Here is a 25,184-nt window from a genome sequence, read left to right on the forward strand (position 1 = left end):
CAACCCCTATACTCGTCCCCATCCCTTTAACTCCCTCCGGCTTTAACATCCCCCCTCTCTGTAACCTCCCTGGCTCCAACATCATCCCTATTTCTGTAACTCCCTTCAGAACCTACCTCCCAATCTCCGCGCGTGTGTGTATGTGTGAGCATGTGTGTGAGTGCATGCATGCGCATGCATGTGTGTGTGTATGTATGTGAGTACATGCATGTGCGTGTGTGTGTATGTGTGTGTGTGTGTGAGCATGTGTATGAGTGCATGCATGCGCATGCATGTGTGTGTGTGTATGTGAGTACATGCATGTGCGTGTGTGTGTGAGTTTTTGTATGTTTCTGGGTGAATACATGTGAGTGCATGCATGCACTTGTGAGTTTGGAGATACAGTATAGAAATAGGCTCTTCTGCCCACTAACCGAGTCCTCGCTGGCCAATGTACACCCGTACACTAGTTCAATGCTATCCCAGTTTCACATCCACACATCCGGAGCAATCTAAAGAAGCCAATTAACCTAAAAACCTGCATGTCTTTGGAATGTGAGAAGGAAATTGAGCACCCATAGGAAACCCACACGGTCACAGGGAGAACATACAGAGTCCACACAGGCAGCACCCATAGTCAGCATTGAACCTGGGTATGGCAGCAACTCGACCGATGCGCCACTGTGTGTGTGTGTGTGTGTGTGTGTGTGTGTGTGTGTGTGTGTGTTCATGTTCATGCATATGCATGTGCATATGTGTATTATGTGGGTGCATGTATGTATTAAATGGCTGCATGCCTATGTATGTATGTGAGTGCATATGTGTGTGAGCATGTGCATATGTGAGTGCATGCATGTGCATGTATGTATGTGTGTGCGGGTGTGTGCACGTGTGCATCGGGTGAAGGATGCGGTTGATGGCCTTGAGCTGAATTGGGTGAGGGGGGAGAAGTAGGAAGAGGCCAGAGTGCAGGGGGCACTGCCCACCCTGCCACCAGTATCGACATGCCTGGCTGGGATCCACTGAGGTGACAGGGACCTGGCAGTGTGATGTGGGAGTGGAAGGGCTGACACTTTACCATGAAGAACCTATGAACAGTTTAGCAACAACGCAATTATTACTAGAGAATCAGATTGTGAACTGTAATTAATCATTATGGTGGAGAGGGGCAGGGAGCAAAGTCACACAGCCCGAGGCAGGCGACAGGAGGGGCGAGAGGTAACATTTGCCCAATTAACTTCCACAATTCTAGACGCATGGAGTCGAAGCGCAATTAAATCCATCTGCAGACCAGCATCCAATTTTACAATCTTTGTTGACTGCTATTAATTTTAAATGTTGTGCCAGACAGCCAGAAGTGGCAACTCTCTCTCTCTCTCTCTCCCTCTCTCCCTCTCTCCCTCTCTCCCTCTCTCCCTCTCTCTCTCTCTCTCTCTCTCTCTCTCTCTCCCTCTCTCCCTCTCTCCCTCTCTCCCTCTCTCCCTCTCTCTCTCTCTCTCTCTCTCTCTGTCTCTCTCTGTCTCTCTCTGTCTCTCTCTCTCTCTCTGTCTCTCTCTCTGTCTCTCTCTCTCCCTCTCTCTCTCTGCATTTACAAACGTCATCCCTGGCACAACAGTTAAATGCCACACAGAAATCACAAGACACAAACCATCCACAACAGTCATAGTCAGAGAGAATTACAGCACACGAACAGGCCCTTCGGCCCACCTGTCTATGCCAACTCTCAAGCACCTATCTGTGCTAATCCTTCCTAAACAGCAACACTTGGACCACTGTCTGTTTTTTGTTAGATTTTACGATACGGGCATCAGTGACAAGGCCAGCACATACTGACCATCAGTAACTGGCCTTGAGAAGATGAAGTTAAACTCATGTACTCAATACCCTGACTGACTGTTCTTGCCAGCAAAGTAAATAACCTCACATTTATCAACATTATACTGCATATGACAAGCATCTGCCCACTCACCCAACCTATCCAAGTCACCCTGCAGCCTCTTAGCATGCTCATCACAGCTCACACTGCCACCAAGCTTTGTGCCATCTGCAAACTTGGAGATGTCACACTTAATTCCCTCGTCTAAATCGTTAATATATATTGTAAATAACTGGGGTCCTGTAAATAACTTGCAGCACCCCACTAGTCACTGCCTGCCATTCCGAAAAGGACCCGTTAATTCCTACTCTTTGCTTCCTGTCTGCCAACCAGTTCTCTATTCATGTCAATTCCCTACCCCCAATACCATGTGCTCTAATTTTGCACACTAATCTCTTGTGTGGGACCTTGTCAAAGGCTTTTTGAAAGTCCAAATTGAAGGAGTGCAGGGAGCTATAGGTTGTCCTGAAGTTGTCCTGAGGTTGAGCAGAGTGCTATAGAAACGCACGCTGGCCTTCATCTTCCAAACATACATCTCCTTTGTTGAAAAGCAAAATCTGCTGACATTAGAAGTCTGAAATAAAAACTAGAAATCCCGGAAACAATCAGCAGGTTCCAGCAAAGGTCACTGACCAGAAATATACTTCCACAGATAAAGTCATAGAGTGGCACATACAGTGTGGAGACAGGCCCTTCGGCCCAACTTTCCCACACCGACCAACATGCCCCATCTATACTAGTCCCACCTGCCTGTGTTCATCCCATATTCTTCTAAACCTATCCTATTCATGTACATATCTACATGTTCCTAAATATTGCAACAGTACCTGTCTCAACTACCCCCTCCAGCAGCTCGTTCCATACACACACCACTATTTGTGTAAAAAAGTTACCCCTCAGGTTCCCATTAAATGTTTCCCCCCCCCCCCCCCCTCACCCTAAACCTTGGTCCTCTGCTTCTCGATTCCCCTACTCTGGGCAAAGAAGACTATGTGCGTTTACCCGATCTATTCCTCTCATGATCCATGGTCTCACCCATCAATTGTTTCCAGCATCAGCTTTGTTGCATTCACTGAAACAGGTGGAATGAATATGGTGCTGCAGGGTCAAAGGTAGTCATTTGTGGGTTTCCATTGAAATCCACCCACAGAGTCTTGAAATGACATCTGACAGAGAGACCCGGGTGAGGAGTATATGGCACGGTCAGGGGGAAAATATCTGCATTTTTATTTCCCAAAACATCGAACTCCTGATGAAATATTTCTGAATTATAGCCACTGGTGTAATCTGGAAATGCAGGGTATGTTCCACAAGCAGCAGTGAGAGACATGGTTGGTCCTTTCCATGGGCTTCAATAAGGCTTGGACAAGGTTGCACTTGGAAGGCTGATGGTGAACCATGGAAATAGTTTGGATCGGTATTTAGAGTCTTACAGCATGAAAACTGTCCCCTCAGCCCAACTTGCCCACACCAGCCAACATGTCCCATCTACACTAGTTCCATCCAGTTGCATTTGGCCCCAGTGGCGGACTGACCAGGGTGTCAGCTTGCCCGATGGCAAGTGGGCCCCTGATGAAGTGGGCCCCCTTTGTCTCCTGGCAATCAATATTTCTAGACCCAGTCCGCCACTGTTTGACCAATAAATATCCCACTAAACCCTGATCAACTTATGAACCTTCTGTGCTACCAATTCCATCTGCTGCTCCTTGTACTATCCATGTACCTGACCAAATGTTTCTAAATTTGATGGTCAGCACAGACATGGTGGGCCGAAGGGCCTGTTTCTGCGCTGGATCCCTCTGTGAATACATACTGTGGTTTAGTGGTTGGAGGGCGATATAATAAAATGATGTTTTTACCTTTCAGTTTTCTCCACTGTGATTCCCGAATCCACCTTCCTCCCGTGCTGCTGCTGCTGTGCCAAGTGTGAATCAGCTGGGCGCACTCCCACACTGAGCCCCAGGCTGTGGCTCCACACCCCTCCCTGTGGTAACGATAAAACAAAACGCTCTTACACTATAACGCTGCTGCAGCACCCTCACTCACACTCGCAGAGGCAGAGAACAGAATCTCGCATCAAGAACAAAGGAACAGGGAACCGACAGACCAGCCTTCCTGTTCACTCCTTTTATAAAATCAAATAATTGCTTCTTTTTTTTTACTTCAATTATCCCTTAAACTGCCTGATGGACCCATCTCTCTGAAAAGCTTCCAGGCTTCGGGAGATAATAGGTCATCTGTCTGATCTCCCGATCACTGACAGCATCTCATTTGCCATTCAAGCAGCGACGGAAATATTTCCACCGAGCGCTCCTGAATGTGGCAGCCTGCTCTGGTCTATCGTGGGATCGGCGAAGGGAGGAAGCGGTGCAGAGCATGGGGAGAGGGCATCGCCCGCCGTATGCAGAAGGCAATTAGGCGTCTGATGCTGAAGGAGCTGTAGGAAACAGTTAGAGAGGAAAGGAAAGCCCAGACCTTCTGCTGCAGTTGACATGGGCTGGTGGGGAGCACAGAGCTGTAGCAAAGGGCAGGCAGCAGATGGGATTGCCAGCACAGCAAGTTCATAAATTCAAATGTGCTAGGAGCAGAATTAGGCCATTCGGCCCATCAACTCTACTCCGCCATTCAATCATGGCTGACAATGACAATCTTTCCCTCTCAACACCATTCTCCTGCCTTTCCCCCATAACCCTGACACACGTACTAATCAAGAATCTGCTCATCTCCACCTTAAAAATATCCATTGCCTTGGCCTCCACAGTTGTCTGTGGCAAGGAATTCCACAGATTCACCACCCTCTGGCTAAAGAAATTCCTTCTCATCTCCTTTGCAATGGTACGTCCTTTTATTCTGAAGCTCTGGCCTCTGGCCCCAGGCTCTCCCACGCAGAGGACAAATCACGGCGAGCATAAACCTGACCAAATCTGTCATCTACCCTTAATGTCCCTTGAACTCACAGCAAACACCCCCAAACTTGCATCAGCTCCAGTCCAGCTTTTGTTTCCATTCTACCCTTCGCTGACCAGAGCTGGTGAGACCATGAGGGAAGGTTTGACTTTGCACCATGGAGGTTACAGATTGATTCTGGACAACATTGCCCACCTGGTCAAACAGCTCCACCATCCACCATCCAACAACGTGTTGTAAGCAATCATAAAAATATTCAGAGACTTTTTAAATCAAAACACAATTCTTGAACTTCTCCAGAGTGTCAGAGTGTAGGAGGTTTATCAATATTGTCTGGGAGACACCAGGAGTGGAGACAAACTCTATGTGGCTCCCACTCCACTAAAGTATCCCTCACCCACGATCAATAGTGTTCACTCTACACCACCCCAGGTGCTGCCTAACAGCTGGTAAATCTGTTGGACACCAATCATAACTGGATCAATCATTGCCCTTTATTAAAATTGCCTGAATGCAATGAGACAATTCCAAGTATTAAAAAAAAATTCCATTGCGAAGGATGTTGGGCATTTAACGCCCTTTGGAAAGGGAATCCTTCAAAATGATCGAATCAAGTTGTTGACACCATAAAGCAATTGCCAAAATTGGGTGAAGAATATGCAATAAAAGTGAATCACCCTGAAGGTATTTAATGCCCTACATGATGTCAGGATATCCTGAAACATATCACCATAGGATGAGCAATAGGCTCTTAGCAGAGCAATGCCGATGTTATTGATTTAGTGGCATTGGTGAAGGCAGGAACATTGGGCCGGGTCTCCAGGAGATGTCCTGCGCATCAACAGAAGTTACACTTGCTTTGCTTTACCAGGCCAAGTAGATGGGGGCCCCTGTTCAATATGTCCCACAGCTCCCCAGAACCACCCTCAGTGTGTGTCCAGTGTCCATCGCCACCTCAGAACTCCCTGCCCCAGAGGAACGACTTGCACTGGTCCATCCTTCTCCCAGAGATGCCCGCCACTGAGTGCCCCATCACAGAGGCACATCAGAGGAGGAGTAATTCAAGGAGAACACAAAATGCTGGAGCAACTCAGCGGGTCAAGCAGCATCTCTGGAGAACATGGATAGGTGACGTTCTGGGTTGGAGCGTCATTTTATCTAAGGGGCGAATGACCAATCTTCCAGCATAAACTCAGGGAATGACAGACAGGGGTTGACTGAGCTCTGGAAAGAGGCTATTGATGTGACGTGGTCCAATTGTACTAACTTTTAGCACAGCAACCAGTGCTTCAGGAAATACACCACATCTGTGATTTAATATGGAGCTAACACAATCACACTGGGATAGCGAGGTGATCACTTCTGGAAGGTGAAGGTCCCTCTGCTGTAGGCTCAGTGCTGTCCATCACACCTGGCTCTGCTCCATCTTTACAAAACACATTCTGATAGCTTCCACAATCAGGAGGAAACCAAGGAGGGACATCTTGACTCTGATCCCAGTCTCTGTAGCCTCCTGAACCATTTGTTCCATTCAGACTACAGTGTGTGTAGGTTACTCCCATTCATTTATTTCGGCTCCGTGGCACTTACACTTCCCCCGACACAACCCTGCCTCCACCGTCTCCACCCTGTCATCATAGAGCTTCACACAGCAGCGCACGTTTTCACAGCAGCAGTCATCATCGGAATTTATTTCACTGTCTGCAGGCTGTGAACAGCTCAATATTAAGACTTAATTTATTGCCTGTATCTTGTTCACAAAACTGTCACTTGCTGTCAACTTCTAGCATGCCTTCTCCAACTTCCCCGTCAATTCTTGTTGTTGTGACACATCAACGATACTGGTGGCATATTCCCAGAGTTTAGACAGCCGGAGGTTCATCACTTCAGCTCTGTACGGGGAGGGAGGGAGATGGGGGGGGGGGGTGCCGTATACAGGGAGAGTTCAGACGGCTATCGATGGTGGGCCTGGTCTGAACACCTTTATCCTGCCAGATCACAGGCTAGGTGAATGGAGGGAGAGGGAACTCGGAGTTCCGGTACCAGCCACAGTGCAGAGCTGTTCACCGTCCTAGGTCAGCCCAGGACAAACTATGGCTTTGAGCACATCACTGACCAAATGGGTCAGAGACAAGCAATGTATGGAGGCAATTGTTAGAGATACCAGTGCTGTTAAATGGCAGAGCAGGTGGGACTATAACGCTCCTAACATGTGATGCTATAGGACTGCCAGCTATGAGAACATAGGTTTGGGGTGGGGGCTTTGGGGATGGGGGAATTTGGGCGTGATGGGCATTGGGTGTGGGGGGATTTGCGGGTGAGGGGAATTGGATGTGTGGGGACTTTGTGGGGATTTTATGTTTAAGAAAGAACTGCGGATGACACGAAGCTGGGGGGCAGTGTTAGCTGTGAGGAGGATGCTAGGAGGCTACAAGGTGACTTGGATAGGTTGGGTGAGTGGGCAAATGCATGGCAGATGCAGTATAATGTGGATAAATGTGAGGTTATCCACTTAGGTGGCAAAAACAGGAAAGTTGACTATTATCTGAATGGTGGCCGATTAGGAAAAGGGAAGATGCAACGAGACCTGGGTGTCATGGTACACCAGTCATTGAAAGTAGGCATGCAGGTGCAGCAGGCAGTGAAGAAAGCGAATGGTATGTTAGCATTCATAGCAAAAGGATTTGAGTATAAGAGCAGGGAGGTTCTACTGCAGTTGTACATGGTCTTGGTGAGACCACACCTGGAGTATTGCATACAGTTTTGGTCTCCTAATCTGAGGAAAGACATTTTTGCCATAGAGGGAGTACAGAGAAGGTTCACCAGACTGATTCCTGGGATGGCAGGATTTTCATATGAAGAAAGACTGGATAGACTCGGCTTGTACTCGCTAGAATTTAGAAGATTGGGGGGGGATCTTATAGAAACTTACAAAATTCTTAAGGGGTTGGACAGGCTAGATGCAGGAAGATTATTCCCGACGTTGGGGAAGTCCAGAACAAGCGGTCACAGTTTAAGGATAAGAGGGAAGTCTTTTAGGACCGAGATGAGAAAATTATTTTTTACACAGAGAGTGGTGAATCTGTGGAATTCTCTGCAACAGAAGGTAGTTGAGGCCAGTTCATTGGCTATATTTAAGAGGGAGTTGGATGTGGCCCTTGTGGCTAAAGAGATCAGGGGGTATGGAGAGAAGGCAGGTATGGGATACTAAGTTGGATGATCAGCCATGATCATATTGAATGGTGGTGCAGGCTCGAAGGGCCGAATGGCCTACTCCTGCACCTATTTTCTATGTTTCTATGTTTCTATGCTGCAAAAAATCGAAGGTAGACAAAAATGCTGGAGAAACTCAGCGGATGGGGCAGCATCTATGGAGCGAAGGAATAGGTGACGTTTTGGGTCGAGACCCTTCTTCAGACCGGGGGTGGGGGGGAAGAATAAAGAAAGAGGTGGAACAGTGGACTGTGGGAGAGCTGGGAAGGGGAGGGGAAAGAGGGAGAAAGCAAGGACTACCTGAAATTGGAGAAGCTTTATGTATCTCTATGCGGTCACCCCTCTGCCTCCAACTCTCCAGGGAAAAAAAACCCAGCCTATCTCTTGCACAACTCAAGCCCCCCAGTCCTCATGGTATCCCAGTGAATTTCTTTCTGTGCCTTTCCAATTTGATGATATCCTTCCTGTAGCTAAATGACCGGAATTGCACACAGTATTCCAAACACAGTCTCACCAACATCTTGTGTTGTTGTAACATGGCAATCCAAATCTTGCAATAAATCCCCTGACCAAGGAAGACAACCCAACACTCCAACCAACTTTCCATCCAACCTATATCCTGCTGTGGCCTTAGACAACTTCCCTCGCTCTCTGCAACATCACCAATTTTAATGTCATCTACAATGGTACAAATTACACCTCCTACATCCATATCCAAGGTGTTAAACATATATCACAAACAATCCACACTGATCCATATAACAATAATAATAATAATAATAATAATAATAATAATAATAATAATAATAATAATAATAATAATAATAATAATAATAATAATAATAATAATATTAATAATAATATATTTTATTGTCATTGCACATAAGTGTAACGAGATTTGGGTATGCAGCTTCCACCCAACATCATAACTTAAGTAACTACTAAAATTTAGGTTTAGATACCCCGAGAACATGGTTTGTGCAAAGAACATTACAACAGTAAAATAGTCAAAACAGACTAAAGTGCAGATGTGTCTGTGCGACGTGACCATCCGAGGGAGACAGTCCGTGGGGGTGGGGGGCACTCAGCAGGGCCGGTTCAGAGCATCTATAGCTCTGGGAAAGAAGCTGTTCCTGAGTCTGGAGTTTCGGGCGTAGAATGCCTTGTAACATCTAATGGAAGGAAGTAGTTCAAACAGTCCATTACGAGGGTGTGAGGAGTCTTTGTGAATGCTGACGGCCTTCCTGAGGCACCGTTTGGTACGCTACTGGTCACAGACTTCCCACCAGATGACAATCTCTCCTCCACTATTCTGCTTCCCATGATGAAGGCAATTTTGGATTTAATGTGCCTTAATCTCCCAAACCAGCCAACCGCATGCAACACAAGAGATTGCAGCTGCTGGAATCTTGAGCAAAATACAAAGTGCTAGAGGAACTTAACAAGTCAAGCATCAATCTGAAGAAGGGTCACAACCCCAAACATCACCTGGCCATTCCTTCCCCAGATGTTGCCTGACCCACTGAGTTTCTCCCGCGCTTTGTGTTTTAGAAGTTCACAAGTTCACGTTATAGGAGTAGAATTAGGCTATTCATCCCATTGAGTTTACACCGCCAATCAATCATGGCTGATCTCTGCCTCCTAAACCAATTTTCCTGCCTTCTCCTCATATCCCTTGACACCCGTTCTAATGTGTCTATCTCTGCCTTAAAAATATCTAGTGATTTGGCCTCCACAGCCCTCTGTGGCCATGAGATCCACAGATTAACTTCCCTCTAATTAAAGAAGTTCCTCCTCGCCTCCTTTCTAAAATGGGCCCTTTACTTCTGAGGCTATGATCTCTGGTCCTAGACTCTCCCACCAGTGGAAACATCCTTTCCACATCCACTCTATCTATGCCTTTCAAGAGGGTTTAGAAACATAGAAAATAGGTGCAGGAGTAGGCCATTCAGCCCTTCGAGTCAGCATCACTATTCAATATGATCATGGCTGATCATCCACGATCAGTACCACGTTCCTGCTTTGTCCCCATATTCCTTGATTCCGTTAGCCTTAAGAGCTATATCTAACTCTCTCTTGAAAACATCCAGTGAATTGGCATCCACTGCCTTCTGTGGCGGAGAATTGCACCGATTCACAGCTCTGGGTGAAAATGTTTTTCCTCATCTCATACCTAAATGGCCTACCCCTTATTCTTAAACTGTGATGCCTGGTTCTGGACGCTCCCAACACCGGGAACATTTTTCCTGCATCTAGCCTGTCCAATCCCTTAAGAATTTTACATGTTAAAATGTTGTTCCATGATACCATATGGGACCTTGTCAAATGCCTCATGAAGTCCATTTAGAGAACATCTACTGCTCTGTCATCATCAATCTTCTTAGTAACTCTTTAGAATACTCAATTACATTAGTGAGACAGGAGTGTCCCCACACAAGGTCTTGCTGACTCCCTGATCAGTCTCCGCCTTTCCAAATAAACCCAAGTACCGTGCTGAGAATTTTCTCCAGTAATCCCCGCACCAGTGACGTGAGGCTCACCAGCCTGTCTTTTTTTTTTTTTTATATATATTTTTATTAGAAGTAGACATATTATAAAGTATAGTTACATATTATACTAAAAAGACTTTTCATATACATCAGTCATACATTATTAAAATTTTCAATTATCAATTACTTCTGCTTCTAGTGTTTTTATTTTTTATAGAAAGAGAGAGAAAGAGAGGGTAGAAAGTTACAAATTAAAAAAACAGAAAAACAGAGGAGGTGGAATGGGTTACCTGTAATACGTCAATGGAGATAGGTTCGTAGATTATAAAGTATAGCTTTTCATCTGATCCTGAGTTCAAGTTTCAGTTGGGTCCTCGTGCTGTGCCAATCTATCCCTTCAGATAGTTAATGAATGGAGCCCAGATTTTATCGAAAATATCTTGTTTGTCCATTAAGACAAGTCTAATTCTTTCTAAGTATAGGGTCTCCGACATTTCCGTAATCCACATATTAATTGTGGGGGTTGTAGGGCCTTTCCAAAATTTTAATATTAATTTTTTCCCGATTATTATACTGTAGTCGAGGAAATTTCTTTGGTTTGTTGTGAGTGTTAAACTTTGTTCTGATATTCCAAGTATTATTAATTTTGTGTTTGGGTCCAGTTTTGTATTAATAACTTCTGAAATTATTTCAAAAATATCAGTCCAGAAATGTTTAAGTTTTATACAGTTTTCAAACGTATGTGTTAAATTAGCCTCTAGATGTAGACATTTATCACAAATAGGAGAGATTTGTGGGAAGATTCTATTTAGTTTTATTTTAGAGTAGTGTAGTCTATGTAAGACCTTGAATTGTATTAAAGTATGTCTGGCATTTAATGAACATTGATGTATTTGTTGTAAACTTTCGTCCCACATATCTTTCGTTATAGGATGACCTATTTTATTTTCCCATTTGTATCTATATGGTTCGGACGGTGGTACCTCGTTGTTTAGTAGGGTGTTATAAATATAAGCTATTAGTTTTTCAGTATTAGGATGCTTGTTCAAACATTCATCAAGAATTTCTGATTCCCTACTCCTGTAGACTTGTGTATTAGATTTAACATAATCTCTAATTTGTAGATATCTGAAGAAATTATTTGAGTGCAGTCCATAATTCAGTTGTAACTCTTGAAATGAAAGAAAAGTGCCTTTCCCATAAAGATGTCCTATATTTTTGATTCCATAATTTTTCCATTGTGTGAAACCCTTGTCCATAAAGGATGATTTGAATGAAGGATTATTTACAATGGGAAGGCATAGTGGTATATTATTAAATTTAAATCTTTTTTTATTTGTTTCCAAATTCGTATTCCACTATGTATTATGGGGTTTTCTTTATAGGTTTTTTTGTGCAGTTTTGTGGGGGCAAATATGATCGGACCTATTTCAAAAGGTAGACAGTCTTCCTTTTCCATCATTAACCAATCTGGTTGTCGATCCATTTCTTCCAGCCAGAAAATCATGTTTTTAATATGGACTGCCCAAAAATAAAATAAGAAATTTGGCAAAGCCAAACCTCCATTTATCTTTGACTTACATAAATGTTTTTTACTTATTCTATGATTCTTATAATCCCAGACAAAACTTGTAACAATGGAGTCGATTTTTTTGAAAAAAGTTTTTGGAATATATATCGGAATTAATTGAAATAGGTGCAGTAGTTGCGGTAAAAAAATCATTTTTATAGCATTAATTCTCCCAAGCATAGAAATGGGGAGTGTTTTCCAGTATTGAACATTCTTATGTAGTTTATTCAGTAAGGGTGGGAAATTTAGTTTAAATAAAGAGGTATATGTCTTAGTTACATAGATTCCTAAGTATTTAAATTTATCTTTAACTATTTTAAAAGGGGATTGTTGTATTGTATGTAAATTGAATTTTGTTATTGGCATGATTTCACTTTTATTCCAATTAATTCTATATCCCGAAAACTGACCAAATTGAGTTATTAGATTTAATAAGTTTGGAATACTAGTTTCTAACTTTGTAATATATATTAGTACATCATCTGCATATAAGGAAATTTTATTCCTTGTGTCTCTAGTATTGTATCCATATATTCCTGGATGGTTTCTAACGCTTTCTGCTAGGGGTTCGATTGCAAGAGCAAATAATAGTGGGGATAGTGAACATCCTTGTCTACAGCCTCTAGAGAGATTAAATTTAGTTGATAACATTTTGCTTGTTAATATTCTGGCTGTTGGATTAGAATATAACAATTTAACCCATGTACAGTACTTCTCTCCTAGTTGAAATTTTTCCATCACCGAAAATAAATATGGCCATTCTACCTGGTCAAATGCTTTTTCAGCATCTAACGAAATAATTGCTAGATCTGCATTAGGAATTCTATTGGAGTATATAATATTAAATAATCTTCTCAGATTATAAAATGAATAACGTTTTGGGATAAACCCTGTTTGGTCGGGATGTATTAATTTACTGATCACTAAGGTCAATCTATTAGATAAAATTTTAGTTCATATTTTCTGATCAGTATTTAAGAGGGCTATAGCTCTGTATGAACCTGGGTCTTCAAGATCCTTGTCCGTTTTTGGTATGAGTATGATTGTAGATTCATTTAGAGTTTCTGGGTCTTGCTGACTCCCTGATCAGTCTCCGCCTTTCCAAATAAACCCAAGTACCGTGCTGAGAATTTTCTCCAGTAATCCCCGCACCAGTGACGTGAGGCTCACCAGCCTGTCTAACCGGACAAATGATCTATGCAACATCTCAATCATGTCCTGTCAACATCAGTTATGTTTCAAAATGAACAGTGAAATAATAGTATTGGTCCTCCGGCTGTATAAGTCAGGGAGCGATGGTTTCCTGGAAAGTGTAACGTGGTGGGTCATATCTGAGTGTTCCCTCCCCCATGCCCAGGACTCCCACGCTGCCAGACTAAACCTTTAAATGACTCCTGACTCCACCGTAACCTGTTTGATGCAAATCTGTGACTGATACGCTGACAGATTAATGGGTTAATCTCGAGTGAGGATAGCGATGGATTTTCATTAACCCTTGGATCGTTAATCGAGGTCCTTGTTGGTGCAACCTCTGAGCTTTGCTGGGAATCTAAAATTAGTTGCTTCCATGTGTCAATTAGTAAATATAGCCCAGGTGAAGTTGCAGCATCTGTAACCATTGACTCCTGACTCTCTTGACTTTCAGCACTGGGGCCTTTGTCCCAACAATGCCTCCCTCACTGTGGGGAAAGGACAAGACACCTGCATCTGAAACCGGAGAATCAACCGATTACAAATCGACCGAGCCTTTGAAAGATGATTCATCGCTACTGAAAAAAGATTGCATCCAAACACTTCTGCCCACACAGAACAGCCTCATCTGGTGTCTCAAAGCCCTTTACACAATTTGTTTCCTTTTGAAAGCCCTGACATTTGTGAAGTAACCAAACAACAAGCTCACTCTGCACAGTACCCAGTCAACAAGACAGCTGTGGTGACGGCTTGGACAAGTGTTTTGGTCATCCTATCCTTCACCAGTCCCGTGAGATCTTCAATATCCACCTCAACTGTCAAAACAGTGGTGAGAGAGATAAAAGAGAGAGTGTATGGGAGAAAGCGAATGAGAGAGCAAAAAAAAACCAAAAAAAAGGGAAGCAAAGAAAGCAGCAAAGAGGTAAAGTGAGGGAGAGACAGGGAGACAAGGAGACAAGGAGAAGGGAAGAAAGAGAGAGAGAGACAAAGAGCGAGTGTGAGGCCTGGGTGAGATCTAACTGGAGATAGGGCTGATGTGGAGAAATATTCTTGCGCTGCAGAACTTCAAGGATCTAATACGAAGGTGTTGTAGGCTTTTGGAGATGATGGTCCCCTTTCAATCCGCTTATACCCCTTTCACAGCCCCCCCCCCCCCCCCCCCCCTCCCCTCCCTTTGCCTGAAACCTCAAGTTTCTCTCCTGAGACACACGAGGAATGGTGAGACAACCGTTCAACAAGGGGAGGCTGGGGGGTGATCTATCATGAGGGGTATAGGTAGCGAGAATGCACAGAGACTTTTTCCCAGGATGGGAGAGTCAAGAACCAGAGGACATACATTTAAGGTGAGTGGGGAAAGATTTAATTGGAACCTGGGAGGCAACTTGTTCACACAGAGGGTGGTGGGCCACACGACTGTAACATGTTCTCCAGAGATGATGCCTGACCTGCTGAGTTACTCCAACACTTTGTGTTCATCCAAGTACAGGTGTCAGGAACTGAGGCCAGACCCCAAGAGAAGACTCACGACAGGGCTAGTGATGTTTAAAAGAAAATTAAAATAATATTTATTATTAGTCATAAAACATTTATTTATTTTGTGTGGGTTTCATTGTCTTTGAGTGGGAGGGGGTGAGCTTTTTAAAAAAAACTGAAGCAGTCCTTCTGGTGAATGTGCTTCCTCAGTATGTTGGGTGGGGGAGAGGGGAAACTCCAAGATTTCGACACAGTTTAGATTAAGTTTCATGTTCACAAGTTCGAGGACTAGAATTAGGCCATTCGGCCCATCTAGTCTACTCCGCCATACAATCATAGCTGATCTATCTTTCCCTTTCAACCCTATTCTCCTGCCTTCACCCCATGATCCCTGGCACCCATTAATGTCACATTAATGTACCGAGGTACAGTGAAAAGCTTTTGTTGCGTGCTAACCAGTGTACAGAATGACAATACATGGTTAAAGCAGAACCGTCCACAGGATACCGATGCACGATGAAGGGATTAACGTGACTCGGATGGGGAACCTGCAGACGGCACCCGGTAAATGCCCCTGTCCCACTTAGGAAACCTGAACGGAAACCTCTGGAGACTTTGTGCCCCACCCAAGGTTTCCGTGTGGGTCCCGGAGGTTGCAGGTGGTTGCCGGAGGTTGCAGGTGTGGAAGCAGGTAGGGAGACTGACCTACCTGCTTTCTTCACTGCCTGCTGTTGTCTCAGCGTGGTCTGAGTGAGCAACCGCATTGCATTTTACAGATGGAACCCACAGGTGTAATGTTGGTGGTGGAGTGTGGGGAGGAGAGGAGCTTCAAACACAGCTGAAACAGGTCCGAACAAAGCTGCAACCATGCTTCCCGGAATAATCGCTGTCACCTGCCAAACTATCACCTCCCCAACGCAATCCGACTTCAAAACATCAAAATTATGCCTCAAATTCTCAAAAGAATCGGCAGTAAAAAAAGTCTAAAGTCTCTAACCACCAGAGAAGCAGAAAATTACAGTTGTTACACAAAGCAATGTCTTTTATCTGGGCTGGAGTGAGCGGTGAGGCAAGCTGACACAAATGCACCAGTTATGCTGACAAAATCTCCTGACAATGAATGCGATGAAAGTGAGTGTGCATTGGAAGCAGCCTCACAGCATCTCATGCTGAGAAGTCTAGCCTTGAGATGAATATTGGAAATCATTAACCAAATATCACCACGATGTTGAGGCCACTCGGAATTAACTCTGTAACTGCAGCCTGAACTTCTGCCTTTCAAAGTCAGAACACCATCTTGAACATGGGACAACCATGCTGTGTCAGTGTGGAACTTGGCTCAAAGGCTGACTGGGTTTCTCACTTTCACAGTCAGGGTCTCACGATCCCACCATTACATGTTCTGACACCCACAATCCCTCTACAACTGGAATCCCCACCTCTTGACCCACAGACCACAATCTACAGGAGCCTGAAGACTGCAACAACCAGGTTCAGGAATAGCTACTTCCCCACAGCCATCAGGCTATTAAACCTGGCTCGGACAAAACTCTGATTATTAATAACCCATTTTCTGTTATTTGCACTTTATCAGTTTATTTATTCATGTGTGTATATATCTATATTACGGTATATGGACACATTGACTTGTTTTGTAGTAAATGCCTACTATGTTCTGTGTGCTGAAGCAAAGCAAGAATTTCATTGTCCTATACAGGGACATATGACAATAAACTCACTTGAACTTGAACTTGAACTTGATCTGTGAGGATAGATGATAAAGCATCCTCCACAACAACTCTCAGCAAGGGTGGCACAGTGGGGCAGCGGTAGAGTTGCTGCCGTACAGCCTCAGAGACCGGAGTTCGATTCTGATTGCAGGTGCTGCAGTATAATGTGGATAAATGCCAGGTTATCCACTTTGGTGGCAAGAACAGGAAGGCAGATTATTATCTGAATGGTGTCAGATTAGGAGAAGGGGAGATGCAAAAAAGGCCTGGATGTGCGTGTACATCAGTCACTGAAATTAAGCATGCAGGTACTGCAGGCAGTGAAGAAAGCCAATCATTGGCCTTCATTGTGAGAGGATTTGAGTTTAGGAGCAAGGAGGTCTTACTACATTTGTACAGGGCCCTGGTGAGACCACACCAAGAGTATTGTGTGCAATTTTGGTCTCCTAATTTGAGGAAGGGCATTGAGGGAGTGCAGCGTGGATTCACCAGGTTAATTCCCGGAATGGCGGGACTGATGAATGATGAAAGAATGGGTCGACTGAGCTTGTATTCGCTGGAATTTAGAAGGATGAATGGGAATCTTATAGAAACATATAAAATTCTTAGAGGATTGGACCGGGTAGATGCAGGAAAAATATTCCCGATGTTTGGGAGTACAGAACCAGGGGTCACAGTATAAGACCATTTAGGATGAGATGAGAAAAAAAACGTTTTCACCCAGAGATATGTGAATCTGTGGAATTCTCTGCCACAGAAGGCAGTGGAGGCCAATTCACCAGATGTTTTCAAGAGAGAGGTAGATTGGGTTCTAAGTGCAAAGGGAATGAAGGGATATGGGGAAAAAGCCTGAACGGGGTACTGCCATGATCATATTGAATGGTGGTGCTGGCTCGAAGGGCCGTATGGCCTACTCTTGCACCTATTTTCTATGTTTCTATATTTCTTTATTTCTCTGTACAGAGTTTGTACGTTCTCCCTGTGATCGCATGGGTTTCCTCTAGGTGCACCAGTTTCCTTCCACATTCCAAGAACGTGCAGGTTTGTAGGTTAATTGGCTTCTGTAAATTGTCACTAATGTGTAGGATAGAACTAGTGTATGGGTGTCTGTTGGTCAGTGTGGACTCAGTGGGACGAATGGTCTGTTTCCACGCTGTATCTCTAAACTAAACTAAATTAAACACCAGTACCGTGCCAGGCTGTATTCTCAGCCCGTACTACACTCAATATATACTCATGAAAGTGCAGCCAAATTCGACTCTGATTCTATTTACAAGGTTACGGATTAAACCTCCATAGTGAGCTGCATTATGAATAATGACAAGACAGAGTAAAGGAAGGAGATAGAGAGTTTTGTGCCACAGTGTACAAAAACAATCTCTCCTTCAATATCAGCAAGATGAAGGAGCTACTGTAGTTAACAAGTGTCGGAAGTGGTGGATTACACACTCCAATCAGCATCAATAGTGCCAAAGTGGAGATGGTTGATAGCTTCAATGTCTCAGGTGCAAATAACACTAACTATTTGTGCAGGTCCAATTACATTGATGTAACGGCCAAGAAAGCAGTCCAACACTTACGTAGAAGGCCAAGGAGAGTCAGCATGTTTCCAATAACCTGGCCAACTTCTACAGATGCACCCTAGAAGGCATCCTCTCAGGATGCATCACAGCTTGGTTTGGCAACAGCTCTGCCCAAAACCGCAAGAAGTTGCAGAGAGTTGTAGGTGCAACCCTGTCCATCGTACAGTGCAGACCCCCCACCATCAATCTCATCTACATTTCACGTTGCCTTGGGAAAGCAGCCAACATAAACAAGGACCACTCACACCCCAGTCATTCCCTCTTCTTCCCTCTCCCGTCGGGCAGAAGATACAGACACAACCAGACACAGGAACAACTTTCTCCCCTCTATTTTCTGACTTCTGAATGGACCTTCAATAAGCTAGGGTATGGCCCAATTCTCCTCTGCTCCACCCCCCCCCCCCCCCCCCCCCCCATTGACGACATTAATCTTTCTTTCGTATAGTTTAGAGATACAGCACGGAAACAGGCCCTTCAGCCAACTGAGTCCACACTGGCCAGAGATCCTCGCACATTAACACTACCCTACACACACACTAGGAACAATTTTACATTTTATACCAAGTCAATTAACCCATAAACCTGTACGTCTTTGGAGTGTGAGAGGAAACCAAAGATCTTAGAAAAAACCCACACGGGTTACGGGGAAATCGTACAAACTCCATAGAGATAATCACCTGTAGTCAGGATCGAACTAGCGACTCTGGCACTGTAAGGAAGTAGCTCTACCACTATGCCACCATGTTGCCCTTTGTCTCTAGAACTGATGCACTATAATACTGAGAACTATATTCTGCACTCTGTATCTTCCCCTTTGCTCCATCTATTGTACTCGAATTTGACTAGATTGTGTTTATGTATAGTATACTTGCTCTGTTTGGGTAGCATGTAAAACAAAGTTTTTCCGTGTACCTTGGTACATGTGAGAATACTAAAGCTAAACTTAATCGGAAACAGAAATGAGGGGAGAGGGGAAGATGTGAGTGGTGGTGCGATTGCTTTGGAACTGATGGAAATGGCGAAAGGTGAAGCTGCTCATAGATTTACTAAGGAATAAAGCGGCGAGCGCAGATGGTGATAGTTTAAATAAGTTTAGATTATGAAGTTTTAGCCATGATGTTCTTCCTGAGGGCAAGGTGCGAGAGACTTCATTCAAATTTTAAAAACAGCTGTGCAGTTTTAATTCCCAAATCAGGCAGAGCAGTTTCGCTGGAGAACATTGACAATTGCCCATCAATGCCAATTATTGGGGGTAGAATGGGGCTTCACATAGGCAGAGCTGCCACTGACCCTCCCGTTGGTCTTGTGTGACTGCTGGTACACCAGTTATAGATACAAATAATCAGACCCATAAATGTGATTAAACCAAGCAGCCACGGGGTGGGTCAGAGAACGGACTGCAGGCTGTGCCTGTCCCTGAGCAGGATTCTCCGGTTTTGATCCCAAACCTTTCCCCACCTCGCTCCCACACTGCTCCTCTTATCTCTGGCCAATTCGTCCTTTCACCCACCTCCCTGGCAAGCTCAGGCCCAGTTTCAGGTTCACAGCCCTTATCTGAAAGGCTAGGGAGGAACAACATATTTGGAGCTGGCCCCTCTATTGCTGTGTCAAACCCAGGGGTATCTGGTAGATCTGCCCACACTTGACTTTCCCACCACACTCGCCTCTTGTTCCACATTAGCCCTGTTCACCCTCTTCAATCTCAATCTTCCTCCACCACCTCTCCACCCCTCCAATCACCGTCCTCTCCTTCACTTCATCTCCTTCACTCATCCACCCTCTCCACCTCTTCACTCACTCCATCCCTCCAGCTCATCATCCCTACACACTCCTTAACTCTCCACCTCCCCAGTCATTTCACTCATATCCAGCCACAATGGGCACAACCTCTGCTCTCCCAGCAAGTTTCAACATTGACATTGACAAAGGCGATCCACTCCTTACGGGGATGTGGAGACTGGGAGACACAAGAAATGCAGTGAGAGGGGAGAAACTGAAAGATGGAGGTAATGTGATCAGAATGTACGATATAAGGATCGAGTGCTGAGACAGGAAGGGTTTCTCAATTCCAGACAAAGTGAATATTAGGAATTCTGTCCGGCAGGGTTCCGTGCATGCTCGAATTTTGATGCCGAGCAAGGAAAAGGTCAAATAGGTTCGAAGGTAGACGCAAAATGCTGGAGTAACTCAGCGGGACAGGCAGCATCTCTGGAGAGAAGGAATGGGTGACGTTTTGGGTCGAGACCCTTCTTTAGACTGATGTCATGGTAGTGGGCGGTACAGAGATAAAATGTAGTCGGAGACAGTAAGACTGGTAGGATAACTGGGAACGAGGAGGAAAATTAGTTTTCAGCTGGAATTTTGCCACAGCCAGAGATGGGTGGTAATGAGAGAACCTGGGATATCTGGCAGATCTGGCTACACTTGCCCTTCTTGTTCCACCTCGGGAGGAGCAGTACTGAGGGAGCGCCACACTTTGGGAAGGGCAGTACTGAGGGTCGCCTCGCTGTTGGGGGGGTAGTATTAAGGAGGCACTGCGGTGAGAAGGGCAGTACTGAGGGGGTGACGCATTGTAGAAAGGGCAGTACAAATGGAGTGCCGCACATTTGAGAGTCAAAAAAGTACATCAACGCCTCTAATTCCTAAGAAAATTAAGGAGATTCATCATATCTCCAATTACTCTTCTGAATTTCTACAGATACACCAAATAATGCATCTTATCAGGATGTATCACAGCTTGTTATGTCAACTGCTGGGCTCAAGACCAAGAAATTGCAAAGTGTTGTGAACACAGCCCAGTCCATTACTCAAACCAGACTCCCCACCATTGACTTCATCCACGCTTCACTCTGCCTATGGAAAGCAGCCAACATAATGAAGGACCACTCACACCTCAATCCACGTACCACCATATTTTGGAATAGCTTCTTCCCCGCTGTTGTCAGACTCTTGAATAGACCTCTCGTGAGCTAAGGACAAGTTCCTGATCCCCCAGTCATTTTCCCTGCGGCCCTGGCGCTCTTTTTATCTGCACTTTCTCTGAACTGCAACACTATATTTTGAACTCTGTTTATTTTCCCTTTGCACTACCTGGTGTACTGATGAATGGTCTGATCTTCCAGGATAGCTCAAAGTTGGTCATTGTATCTTGATACACGTGACAATAATAAACCAATACCATCTTTCAGTTGAGATATTAATTCAAGACTCCATGTGCCCTCCCAGGTGAATGTAAAAGACACTCTGCCAACATTGAATGACCAGGGACATTATCCCAAGATGCTCCTAGTATCTGATCCTGAGTTATATACATTTAAACAGATGTTCTGTTCGTTTTTATGCTGCTATCTCTGGGAGCTTGCTGTGCACAGACTGCGAGCCATGTTTTTGACAGCACAGTGATCAGTCTACTTCATCAAGTGCTATAAAACACCCAGGGGGGTCTGAAAGGCATCAGTAAAAACGCATCTTTCTTTATTATTGGAGAGGTTGGCAAGCCATGGCGTGGCCAACTGTGCAAGTTGAAGGTGTCTCACTTCCTCTGCTGCTTTGCTTTCTATCAGTATATATATAGAGTGGCCGTGGGAGGGGGTATGGAGGAGCCACAGAACTTGGGGCAGGCACTGCATGAGGTGGAGAGGAGACGGTGGGAAACTTACACATGGAGATGGAGTTTCTTGGAAAGATTCTGGCCCCACGTTCCACCGTTCTCTCATTAACACAAGAGACCAGTCTCGTCGTTAAGACGGCTTGGCCACAGCCTCTGAACTTGGGCCTATTCTCCCACAGTGGAGAAGCCGGCTGGTTTTCGCTCCTGTAACTAACTTGGCCCAACTTCTTCCAGCTTAACATTCACAGCATAGTGTCTTGCTGCATGGCTGGAATTATTAATAGGACAACTGAGTCCAATCAAAGAAGCGGTTGTTCACTGAGCAAAGTGCGGAGATGGGGAGTGATGCGAGGCAGAGGCCTATTACTCACCACTTGTGGTCAGCTCAGGCAAGCCGAGCCAATCCATCCTCAAACGCAACCCAGAAACTGAACCAAATATACACTCAACACACGGCAAGGAGACAAACACTCGGCTCATGTATTCCCTGCTGGTGTTTCTACCCCACACACCCCTTCATCTCACACATCACACTCTCCCTCCGTCCCCCTCTCCTCCAGAATTCCATTCCCCCTGGTTCCCCTGACCCCCACACCCTTCCCATTCCCAGATTGAAGGAGGCATCACCTGAATTCCCAAATGGGTTTAGGGGATTCTGCCATTCACTGATGACAACCTGCTTTACTTTCTCTGCCACTGTAGCATCTTCTCTCGCATTGCCCTTCCATCATCCGCACCCCTGTGCCATGCTCCCACCCTCCTCCTGTACGAAATGGGCAGGTGGCAGGGTTTGATCCCCGAGGCTGGCACAGAGAGCTGGTCTTGTTGACTGATGGAGCTGGACACCAAGACGAGGCAGCAAGTGTCTGAGGGCGGAGAGACTCCAGCAGGTCCAACTGAGCAGGTGTCGAAATCTGGGCTCGACACGTTCCCTGGAGTTCTACAACAACAAAGGCAAGCTGAGGGAAGTGTGACTGAGCACTGTGCTAACGGATGCTGAAGGTATGACAGATGAGAAAGCACTTGGCACGCATGGGAAATTCAAATGCAGCAACAATGTAACAGTGGATACTTTCAGAATGTTCCTCCCTCCCTCCAGTGAGCCCATTCCCAGCATCTATCAGTTATTCCAGGACACCTCCAATATCTGTTCCTCGCCTTATCCAGGAATGTTCCTGGATCTATCCCTCGGTTATCCCAGGGAGTTTCTGATATCTGTCCCTCGCCTCATCCCAGAACCTTCCTGGCATCTATCCCTCCATTACATTGTTCCTGGTATCTATCCCTCAACAATCCAGACATTCCCAATGTCTATCCTGAGGGCTGCCTGTCAGACAGAGGGAGAGAGGGAGGGAGAGAGGGAGGGAGAGAGGACCTTAGGGTGCCTGTCGGATGGAGGAAGGACAGGGTACCTCTCGGAGGAAGGAGGAAGGGAGGACAGAGTGCCTGCCAGAGGGGGGAGAGGGAAGGAGCCTGTCCATTCTTCTCGTGATAAACATACAATCCCAGTTCCCCACTTTTCTTGAGAGTGAGCCAGATTTGGCCATCCAATGTTGGGTTCCAGGCTCCCATTGATAATCACTGGCCAGTCTTCCCTCGATACAGAGGCAAAGACCTTACACCTCCAGCCCGCACTGTGACCCAGATCCCCCGGTTGAAGAATCCAGCCTGCCCTGTGGGTCTGCGTACACCCAGTGCTCTGCTCGCCTGCCCTCACCGTGGGGAATATCCCAGCCGCAGTGAATCATGAACACTCCTCACCAAAGTGACACTCCTCATCTTGGGCTAACCTCCTCACTCACACAACTCAGTACATTCACACACGTGACTCAGCTCCTTCACACGCGTGAGGGCACTTGTCTAAGGACACGCGTAGACTCCACATTGTTAAGAACTTTGAAACTTGAAGGATACAAGAGGTCTTGTGTACTGCCTCCGTCTAATCCAATATCCTTACACACGTACTTAAATATAATTATGCTTGTGTATAGTAAGATTTTTACTCAACTGTGTGCAAAAACAGAATTTCACTGTACCTAGGTACAGGTAACAATAAAGTACAATTGCACCATTGACAGCTCCTCCACACACATGGTTGATTCGTGTGTGGCTAAATTACCCACCTTGGTTCCTGGTTTGTTGCCTGCTTTGTTGCTTCTGTGAGGTGTAATTAAACTCGCTGGGCTAGGGCTTACTGGAGCATGAAGGAACAGAGGTGATTGTATTCAAATGGACAATATTTTCACTGGTGATATCTCCCTGAATACTGGTTCCAGAGCCAGGGTTTACGGGCTCACAGTAAAAGGGGTTGGTCTTTCAGGACAGATATCAGGAGAATTTCTTCACGTAGGAGTCCTGTGAATTATCTTCCCAAGAAGACCACGGGGGCTCAGCTTGGAGAACATGGATAGGCAGCACTTTGGTGAAGACCCGTCTAAAAAAACTGAACGGTTGGGAGGAGTGGGGGGAGGGGGGGGGGGGGGGGGGAGGGGGCGGGCGGGGAGGCTGGAAAAGAGGATGGACAAAGTCTAGCAAGTGTATATATGTGTGTGTGTGTGTGTGTGGGGGGGGGGGGGGGGGGGGGTTGCCAGATGGATGTACAATGGCCAGAGATGGGAAGAAGAGGTGTCTCCAAGTTACAGCCGTGGTCAAAGGTGAATGTGCGGGGCGTCGGAGCCCGGAGCACGGGCACGGGCCAGGGCAGAGTGAACCCTCTCCTTGAGGACACCAAATGCTGGAGTAACTCAGCAGGTCAGGCGGCGTCTCTGGAGGACATGGATATGTGACGTTTCGGATCGGAACTTTTCTTCAGACGGACCCGAAACGTCGTCTATCCATGTTCTCCAGAGATGCTGCCTGCCCCGTTGAGTTACTCCAGCAGTCAGTGTCCTTTTGTGTATTAACTAGCATCCGCAGTTCCTTGTCTCTGCAACCCGGAATTTGTAATGTCTCCCTGGGTTTTCTCCGGGTGCTCAGGTTTCCACCAACATTCCAGAGGCGCGCAGGTTTGTAGGTTAATTGGCTTCGGTAAAGATGGTAAATTGCCCCTCGTGTGTCGTATAGTGCTAGTGTACAGGGAACGTTGGTGGCATGGTATAGGTGCGCCGAATGGCCTTTTCCCGCGCTGTATCTCTAAACTAATCTAGTCTGAAGAGGGGTTTCTCGACTCGCAACGTCACCCGTTCGTTTTCTGCATAGATGCTGCCTGTTCCGCTGAGTTTACTCCAGTATTCTGTGTCTATCTTCGGTGTAAAACAGCATCTATAGTTCCCTCCTGAACTAAATCCCTCTACTTCTCAGCTTTGTCAGGGGACAGCCTGGGCGTCCAAACCAACAAGCGATGGTGTGTGTGTGTGTGTGTGGGGGGGTGGGGAGGGGAGGGGGGTGGGGGGGGGGTAGTGCGTGCGTGGGGTGACCGCATCAACATTCGGGCAGCCGCTTCCTTTTCTTCTTCGGGACGTGGAGTGAGTTTTGAGAATATCAGCGATTACTTACGATCCCTATTTGCCCCGTGAGGACTGCGCCGACCGCCCGGACCCAAACCCGGCGCTGGTCCGCCGCGG

General features: G+C 45.7%; 1 protein-coding gene across 1 annotated transcript in view; it reads right to left on the reverse strand.

Annotated features, from left to right (window-relative positions):
* The window catches only part of ncan (neurocan), a 95,574-nt gene that overhangs the window by 68,423 nt on the left and 1,967 nt on the right, over positions 1-25,184 (reverse strand). Inside the window, exon 2 of the mRNA XM_033046782.1 lies at positions 3,715-3,839. The gene's annotated coding sequence lies outside the window, so the exon portion shown is untranslated. The remainder of the gene's footprint in view (positions 1-3,714; positions 3,840-25,184) is intronic.

Source organism: Amblyraja radiata, chromosome 29 (genome assembly GCF_010909765.2).
Source record: "Amblyraja radiata isolate CabotCenter1 chromosome 29, sAmbRad1.1.pri, whole genome shotgun sequence".
NCBI lineage: Eukaryota > Metazoa > Chordata > Chondrichthyes > Rajiformes > Rajidae > Amblyraja > Amblyraja radiata.